The sequence below is a fragment of the Mangifera indica genome, chromosome 1 (genome assembly GCF_011075055.1).
Source record: "Mangifera indica cultivar Alphonso chromosome 1, CATAS_Mindica_2.1, whole genome shotgun sequence".
Taxonomy (NCBI): domain Eukaryota; kingdom Viridiplantae; phylum Streptophyta; class Magnoliopsida; order Sapindales; family Anacardiaceae; genus Mangifera; species Mangifera indica.
The window spans coordinates 5,685,862-5,695,094 of NC_058137.1; the positions used below are offsets into that span (position 1 = coordinate 5,685,862).

General features: G+C 31.9%; 1 long non-coding RNA gene across 1 annotated transcript; it reads right to left on the minus strand.

The window, feature by feature from the left end:
- Positions 1-5,104: 5,104 nt before the first annotated feature.
- On the minus strand, positions 5,105-8,707 carry LOC123208358. The gene is made up of 4 exons (XR_006500770.1): positions 8,224-8,707; positions 6,142-6,253; positions 5,870-6,038; positions 5,105-5,421 (listed from the first exon to the last, which is right to left on the minus strand). It is a non-coding gene; the product is annotated as an uncharacterized LOC123208358 (long non-coding RNA).
- Positions 8,708-9,233: the final 526 nt, after the last annotated feature.

Below are 9,233 nucleotides of genomic sequence, written 5' to 3' on the forward strand. Positions count from 1 at the left end.
GTATTGTGAGTTTGACTTAAAGATATGATTTTTAACCTCATTTTTAAGAATTTAATTAATAATAGTTGTAATATTTGAGTTAGAATTTATGCAAAATATTAAGAAATCATGGGTCAGCATTGCATTCTAGTAAATTAGGTGTGAATTAGTGCATTCGGTAAATTATGCCTAGTAGATTGAAGTGTAATGTTTTGAACTTAGGGGGTTATATGATAATTTCTAGTATAAAGGGTTAAATGATACATTTAAAAATGGTTTATTTAATTATTTTAAAAAAAAGATTTTTTGTGATATTCAATGTTTAAGGTTATACAATATTTAACATGTTGATTTATGATTATTTTTGTTTATTATAGGGAATATATGGTGATTCTTACAAATGTAATAACCAATTTATTATCGTTACAAGATTTATGAAAATATTTGAAATAATACTGATGATTATGTATAGAAAGTAGTAGATATATGTAGATGAAACGCAACAATCTACGTTGACTGGAAATAGAAATTGTAAATTTTTGAACAAGATACAACATACCAATGGCATATTGATGAAGGAATTGAGTTTCCTTTTGGGAATAAACCTTAGACTACAAAACAATGAAGGTTAAAAGCTCCAACAATGAATTGTAATATGGGATTCAAGATTATCATGTTGTCTGATGTATTATAACATTAGTTATGAATATGATATAAGTGGTACCTCTTTATATGATGATTAGTCATAAGAAAAGAAGAGTAAAATGTCAAGAAGACAATCCCAAGGAACAATATACTACTAGATCTTCCATCGCATCAAAAGAGGAACATTATTATTTACCATTTTCAATTAATATGAAATTTCCACAGTTGTAGGGCGATATGAAAAAAGATGGGGATCTTGAAGAAGGTGAACATCTTCCCAATCGATATGAAGAGGAAAGGTGTGTTGTGAACGTTTTGTGAATGGAAAGATAATGTTTTGACTTGGAGTGTTTTAAATTATGCAACAAAGATTAATGATATTTTAGTGGAAGATCTTGAATTTGAAGATACAATTTACATTGAAACAAGTGCACATAAAGCCAATATGGAATAAGGTGTAAGATCTAAGTGTAATAAAGGGTGTCAAAGACCAATTTGTTAGGGTGCTACTCTAGTCAAAGTGCATATCATTGTTTCTAACTCAATGCATTAGCTTTTGCCTCTTCTCGGCCTTCCTATTGCGGGTATTAATGATGGTTCTATGCGAGGGATAAATGTTTTAAGGTTGATGATATATTTCATTATAAGGTTTAATAGTTAACAATTCAAACAAAAAATGATTAAAATAATAGTAAAAAGAATTATGAACCTACAATCTTGTTGCAAAAAAATAGTAGCGACATCGTCCCAATCGAGGATGTTGTTGGTCTTCAAATAGAACATAAAAGGGACATTATGCAATTCCATCACTTCAACCCAATTTGGTAGATCTCTACAGTCACGTATATCTAAACCTATAAATAAAAAAAGTGATGTTATTAGTCATAATAACATATAAAAATCAACAAATATAATAACGAAAATACTTACTTGGAATGCTAGGGGAAACCCCATCAACACATAATGCATTGTCGAGGGGACCTCTACATACGACAAATACTTGCGAGCAACCTCTTCATACTTCTTTTGCATGACCTGTCTCATAGAATTTGTTGTCAAGTTCCACACCAACATGCCCTATAGGTAATGGCTAAGAGTCAAAAAGTCATTACCTAGTTAGAGAAGGTGATCTAAAATCACCTTCCTATTGTCTGCACCGAATAGATCTTAGTAAAAAATGCAGTATGATGATTTTAATAGCATCTTTGTCATTGTCTTCCCATGCATCCATCTCAAAAAAATTGAATGCAAATCTTCAAAAGTCAACAAAGTATATCTTAAAAAGTACGTCATTTATTATGGTTTGCTTGTAAGACTGACACATATAATTATATATCAGTATGATAACTAAGCCTCAACCCTATTACCATGGCAAACTCTAACAAGCTTAAACAGGCATAAACTCTATTTAGCCTAAACCAAAACTTCGTAACTAGGTCCTCAAGATATATTTGTTGTAGAAGCACAAAATGAATGAGGATCTCTTTAAAACAACGCTCCTCCATATCAAGAAAGAATCTATAGCAAATATCAGGAAATAGCTTCTTTTGACTATCTGTTAGCGTTTTGTAAATCTTCCCAATTGTGTTCATATGTCTTCTAATTATCAACTACACCCTGAAGTGGTATGTCGAGTGGTATCTCTGAACCCCTTTCTTATACCTCACAGCATGGGCAGTCAACTTCTTTCTTTACCCCTTGATGTTGATCTGCAGAAAAAATGCAAAATTTCAATTAATTCAATATTAAAATAAATAAAACATTAAAATCATTTATCTATAAAAATTAAAAAAATCATAAAAATATAAAAATATCGTTTTACCCCGCAATTGGAAGATATCAATTTATTCCTTATTTTTTTAAAAATTCACATAAAAACTATCTAAAAACAGTTTTCTATCAATTTCAATTTGAAAAAGTTACATTCATAAGCATAATTTTGTAAATTGAAACCGAAATTTAAAGAAACGATTAAAGCACGATAAAGTTTAAAATAAAAGATAAATTATTTAATACTAATCTTAAAAAATCATTTTAAGTGAAATTTAAAAAAGAGGGTTGCATGATTTTGGAACGAGAATCCCTGGACTTGTTGGTAGACATAGAAACTATATTTTAGAGTATATTTAGAAAACTTCATTTTCTTTGTTATATCCGTATAAACCCTAAAATGTTAATTAAAATTATATTAACCACAATTTTGACTAATTTAATTAATATCCCTTCTCTTAACATGGGAATGAAGTGTTCAACATTTTACTCAATTTTGTTATTAACTTTGAGATAATTTATGATGAATAAATCTGAGTAATTGAATTTGGCTGATGAATGGTAATTATATGAAGAATGATTTTAAGAATGCAAAACGACAACTAACTTGTAGCCATCAAATGCGTTTTCATTATTCATCCTCCATTACTCTTTTTTTTTTTTTTTTTTCACTTTATAACGGAATCCAAGTCTTTTCAAGCAAACTTGTCTCTTATGGTTGGCTAAAAGTTAAATCAACATTATATTCTAAATACCATTCTTCTTTTATTGGTGGAGGAACACAGCCTCCTCCCCCTGCCTCATATATTTTGACATATACTATTCCCGGGATTCTCTCAGGATTTTAAGAATCTGAGCATCTTTTGGTTTTACAATTACCAGATTTTTTTTTCATACTGAAACCATGATTTGATACAGTCAGATGACTAAAACCCTTTAAAAACTTCATCCGAACCAGATTGTCATTGGATCCCAACCGAACCAACCAGTTCAATCTGACTTTTAAAAACCATGGATTCGACTTTCGTACATTTTTTCAAATTTCAAGAATCTTTTCTTTTGATTTATCTTTTGGTTAAGAATAGTTTCTAAAATTTATTGTCTACTTTTAATGCTACCATGCATTGATGATGAAGGTCTGATGGTGGTGAAACATTTTGCCCGCAATTTATATAACTTATGGAGCAGCACATGCAATTTCAATTGAATTTTGAATTTTGCTATTTCATTCCCAGATTCTTAGGACTTAGGCCGAGTCATTTTCAATGCCCCCATTAACCTTTCATAATCTTAGATGGCCATAATGGATTATAGAATTTGTTCTTTTCCTTTTTATTTGCAAATCAACTGAAAATTGCCCAAGACTCACCAGAATTTCCTACTAAGAGAAGGTGAGGAGAACCAAAACTTGCACAATCCATGAAAAACATAACACGAAGCGGGCAAAAAAAAAAATTTAGCTAGAACTTGAGAAGACAGAATAAATCAAACAGAAAAACAAAATGCTCAAAAATTCAGATCAAATCTATTGCGTGCAAACAAACTTTCCCTTCTTTTCGGATGAACAAGGAGCAATATAGGAGTAACTCACCGCTAGCTCTTTACGATGAAAAGCAAGAAATTTTGTAACATATGGTGAAGCCATGAAAAGAGTCCCACATCAAAACTTTCAGTTTCTCTCACACAATTTATTCTCTTGTAAGACGGATCCTTCACAGGTAAACGGGCAGTTTCAAATTTAAAATTGGTACAATTACAAAGAATATCCCCATGCTACCGTCCAAATTAAACTTAATTCACTGTGCATTCTTACACAACCAACACACATTACATTAGCGTTTTTAGATTAATGTGTATGTAGATACAAAGACTCTGGAAAAATTCACTCATCATTAAAGAATCCCCATCCTAATCAAGAATAGCGCAAAAAACATTTTTGGAACTGACAGCCTTGAAATTCATTCTCAAATCAAATATTGGCCCATAACCCAAATACTTATACTATATGATCTTCTTTTTCCAGGTTACTCAATGTCCCTGAGTATAGATCTATATTAACCCAGTAAACCATGTTATACAATTACGATCAACCATAATATATCTTTTCAGCTCAGACTATTGCGAACATCTGGTCCAGTTTTGTAACTCTTCTTTGCTATTAGTACATTTCCTTTGTTTCTTTTGACCCAATTAAAAAATATTCATACAAGCTCTGAGTGATTATAGATGATCCTCTTTCTAATTAGTATTTGTTACTCTTTCAATCTAGTAGAGTATCCAACCTCACAGCTTAAACAAAAAGTTACTGTTTGATGTGATATCTAGGACTTCTTACACTGCCAAAACTTGCTCAAGGAAGATATACAATGGATGGACAACAGACTATCTATATGGGGCACCAATGATGTCAGACATGAATATAAACTACTACCAGTCATCAAAAACAGGGTACAAAGAAAAATGTCCTAAGGAGGAATACCTGGAGGTTATTTTCTTTTATGTAATCCTACATTCTCTTTATAACATCAGACCTTGATAATGAACTTTCTCCAGTACCGAGGAAGTAACTAGAGCTTCTGAAAGCTGAAGAGGAGCAACAAAAACCGTTTCCTCCCTTCTGTCACTTTTCCTTTCTTGTTGGCTCATCCAAATGTGACATGATAAATAAGTAAAAATTAACAAAAGAATGTAGCAACCTTCACACTTAATCTAACAAAAGATTGAGTCAATTAAAAAATCAATGAATAACCTAGTCAAACCCATATGAAATACAGCTGAAAATGGAAAGAAGAAATAATTCTCAATCCAAATTAAAAAAGGACGAAAGAAACTGAGTGATGAGACAAAATGAAATGAGTGAATACACATGGTGATGACTAGATCAGAATCTGACTATGTTTTGGCTTCAACAAGAAGTGACATCTGCAACAACACATCAAATTAAATGGTAATCAAAAATTTCTGGTTCTACCTTCTTCTCTCTCTTGCTTCCAATGCTTTTCTTTGGTGTTGACTTGGTCTGAACAACTGTACCATAGAAAACAGAATAATTAGTCTTTTACAAACTCAATAAAATGAAACAAAATGGATGGTCATTGATTAGTAATAATGATCAGAGAAAATTGAAGCAAAAACAACTGATTCTATTTCTTGTTTAAGTAAAACACTGAGGACTATGGTAGATAAATTTCATTGACCTTCAAATGAAAGAAGGAACACTATATAAATTGGATTTAGAAACTGTCCCTTCAGGGCTGTTACGGCACCATAAAATGCAGGGAACCTAACTTAATAGTTGCAGTCAGTTTCACATTGACTCAATGCTTTTTATTCACAACAGTTGAAGAGCGAACATGAATATTGGAGCACAGCTTGTAACCATGTTCATTTTCTTGTTATAATTTTGAATGGTTAAGGGGCCAATAGTACTAGTATACAGGTATGCAACCAAGATCCTGTACATCCATACCATCACCTGAATATAAGGGTCAAATGTGCTTAGACAGGGCCTTATTCATTTGAAACATGTTGATTGTATCTACACCAAGAAGGGCATGCAGCTGTTCATCACAAATCATATTTTGTCTATTACTTGGGTCTTGCAAATCTTTTTCTCTAATGTAGGCCCACGTTTGCTTGACAACCTTAGAACAAAGATAACATATTATTACAATTATGATAAATCTAACTGATCAGATTAACAGAGAACAAAGCAAAAGAAAATTCACCATAACCTTCTAGATATACCTCAGTTCTGGCCAGTTCGGGACCCCCAAAAATTCCTGAAGTTGGGGAGAGACTACACAATTTGCTAAAACCGCCCCCTCTTTTCTTGATCTCATTATTAAGCTCATTAGACCTGATTTGAAGATAAAGGAACCAGTTTAATCACAGATGAAGCCTCTTAGTAATACAGGCATCCATCCCAATGTAATAGCACCTATTCCCTAGTTTGTTATTGGTCATAAATAAATAAATTGAAAAATAAAACAAGGAAGCAATTTTCATGACAAAAAGTATCATCTTATGTACACTTACAAGTTGACTGACAAGGGGTGGGGTGAACAACACATTTTGCAAGACTGCAAAGATGACCATGCTTTGAAACCTATCAGACCAAGGTTAAATTTTCTAAAATCTGTTTTAGCACAATCAATTTTTCTTTTCCAGGCTAGAGAAACCGATTTCAACAGATTAATCACTACAAAATTACTATATTACCTAAAGATCTACATGGCGTTTATTTGTTGGCTGAAAGTCAAAGATCACTTAAAAGTAAAATATTGCTTATAGTATAACTTCTTAAAAGATATCTTTGAAAAAGTTTTCATGATACACACCATTTTATATTTGTTTACAAGTACCATAAATGCTGTCTTACAAACGTCAAGAATTTCATGCATTGACATGGTTGCTCTTAATGTAATTTGAATGCAAAGACACTGTAATTAAATTTGCTGAATGCCATGAATTAAAACTACCAGCATGATGAGCATTAATGCTTCTTTTTTTCTTTCTTTTTTAAATATTAATAAGCAACAAATCAGCCAAATATTAATAAGCAACAAATCAGCCAATGTATTTTAAAAGCAGCCATGTTGCTTAGGAGTGATGAAAATTTTCAGATAAAAGTACATACACAATACACCTTAAATAAATCAATTCTACCTTAGATCTCTAATAAATTATTTTATACACCTTTCCCTCTTCCCTGCACAATGTAAAATTTTCTGACTCGATTACTGACTAAGCATTTTATTGAGCAATATGATATTCAATGTTCTCACGCTCAATCCATTTCCACTCCAAATGCAGAGGAAAAAAATTGCAGATTTCACAATATAAAGTGTATTTCAATAGAAAAACTGAGAGCAAAGAAAACATGCCAGAAATGGGTAGAAGAAAGCATGTCTTCCATCCAAAAGCCACATAAAATGGGAAAATAAATGCAGGCTAAAAGCCATTGTTGGAGCAGTTTCCCAGCAACTGATTAAGTTACGAAAATCTACTGTTATCTATCACAAAGATATGGAAAAATGCAATAACTTGATTATCTGTTTGATTATTTATTTTATAAAGGATATCTTGATAATAACGGCCAAACAGCAGCAATGTTTTACAGGGCAATCATAGACAACTGGGTTCGATTACTTGAGGACCTGTTAAAATTGAAACAGCACAGTTAAAATTGAAACAGATTCCCTCAATGTTTTTTTATTTTGGGGGTAAATATTCCCCAATGTTGTTATTCAAAATCTCTTTCCCATTTTCGAAAGCAAATTCAACAGAAAACCCCACTAGCTAAAGCAAAGAATTACATGAAAGTGCACAACACCATCACACAACAGAATTCATCTTCACACATTCCTTGTTTTGTTATTCAAAATCTCTTTCCCATTTTCAAAAACAAATTAAACAGAAACCCCTAGCTAAAGCAAAGAATTTCGTGAAAGTGCACATGAAACATAACACCATCACACATTCCTTGGTCAGAATTCATTATATAAACAACCTATTCACACCTTTAAAAGCCAAACAACAAATTTCATTACAAAAATATCCTATATTATTTGAATATAATCCAAGAACTAGTCATACTCTTGCTGGTCTTTAAATATTCGCAACTTCATTAAAAATACACAAATTTTATAAACTATGACAGTAAATAAAACAAAACACTTGAATAATTCATTACTAATCCTCTACTAACTCAATAGAGTTATTTAATTAATCCAAAATCAGCAATAAGCTAAAAATTAAAAATGTACAATCGTTTAAGCTAGAAAAACATAAATTCCTTTCATCAAAACTAAATTTAAATATCAATACCTAACCGTCTTTTTGCGGGACCCTTTCGGTTACTTGCTTCTTCGTCATCTTCTACCTCTTCCTCATCAGAAGCGCCGCTTCTCTCAGACTTGACCTTAGCCGTCTGATTATCATCGTCATCATCATGCTCTTCGTTTTCACAGTCGTCTTCTTGAGCGTTCTCAAATTGGCTTTGAAGAAATAAATCCACCTGCTCTGCAATAAATAGTTTCCTATCCGATAAATCCACTCCGAAATCTTCCTCCAATTGTCTGCTTACAAGCCGAGTCCTGCATTTCGGTTTTAGCGAGGTTTGGTTCTGAAGTAGAGTGGGCGAGGACAAATGTGGAAATATACGTACGAAGGTTTCTTTGTTTCTTTCCCAACTGTTTATCGTTGCCCGTTAGCGTTAAAGAGTGACAGTGAAGGCTCTGCACTTGTAGTGGCACTTTCTGAAGTGCTAGTTTGACCGATTTGCCTCTAAATGTTCTCAAAACTGCAAGCTTAAGTTGCTCTTTGGTTGTTTGATGTACGCTGATGTACAGTACAAAATTGCACTCGAGAAAAGTGTGATCCATTAAAAGAAAGGGCGAAAGACTTAGTCCAACCTAAGGTCAAACCAATGTCAAATAAATATCTATCAAATTTTAAAATCCTCTAACCCTCTTATAAACTATTAAAATTAATAAAAATTATTAGATATAAATAATAAAATTATTATTTTATTTTTAAATTTTAAAAAATTTATTTTTTTTTAGTATAAAAAACTAATATTTTTTTCTTAAAATTAAATTTTAGAATAATTTCTTTTTTTTTAAGGATTTTTTTTCTTTTTTCAATCATCAGAATTAGCATTTGTCGTCAACATCAATGAAACGTTTTCGTCTCTTTGTTGAACAAAAACGGTTTGTCTTGGTCCAATAAAGTTGCTATGGTTGGAAGGTCGACAACAGAAAAAAAAATGATGGAACGGTTGACCAACGAAGGGAATAGATTCCGACCAATGGAGAAAAAAGAAACAATTTTAAGAA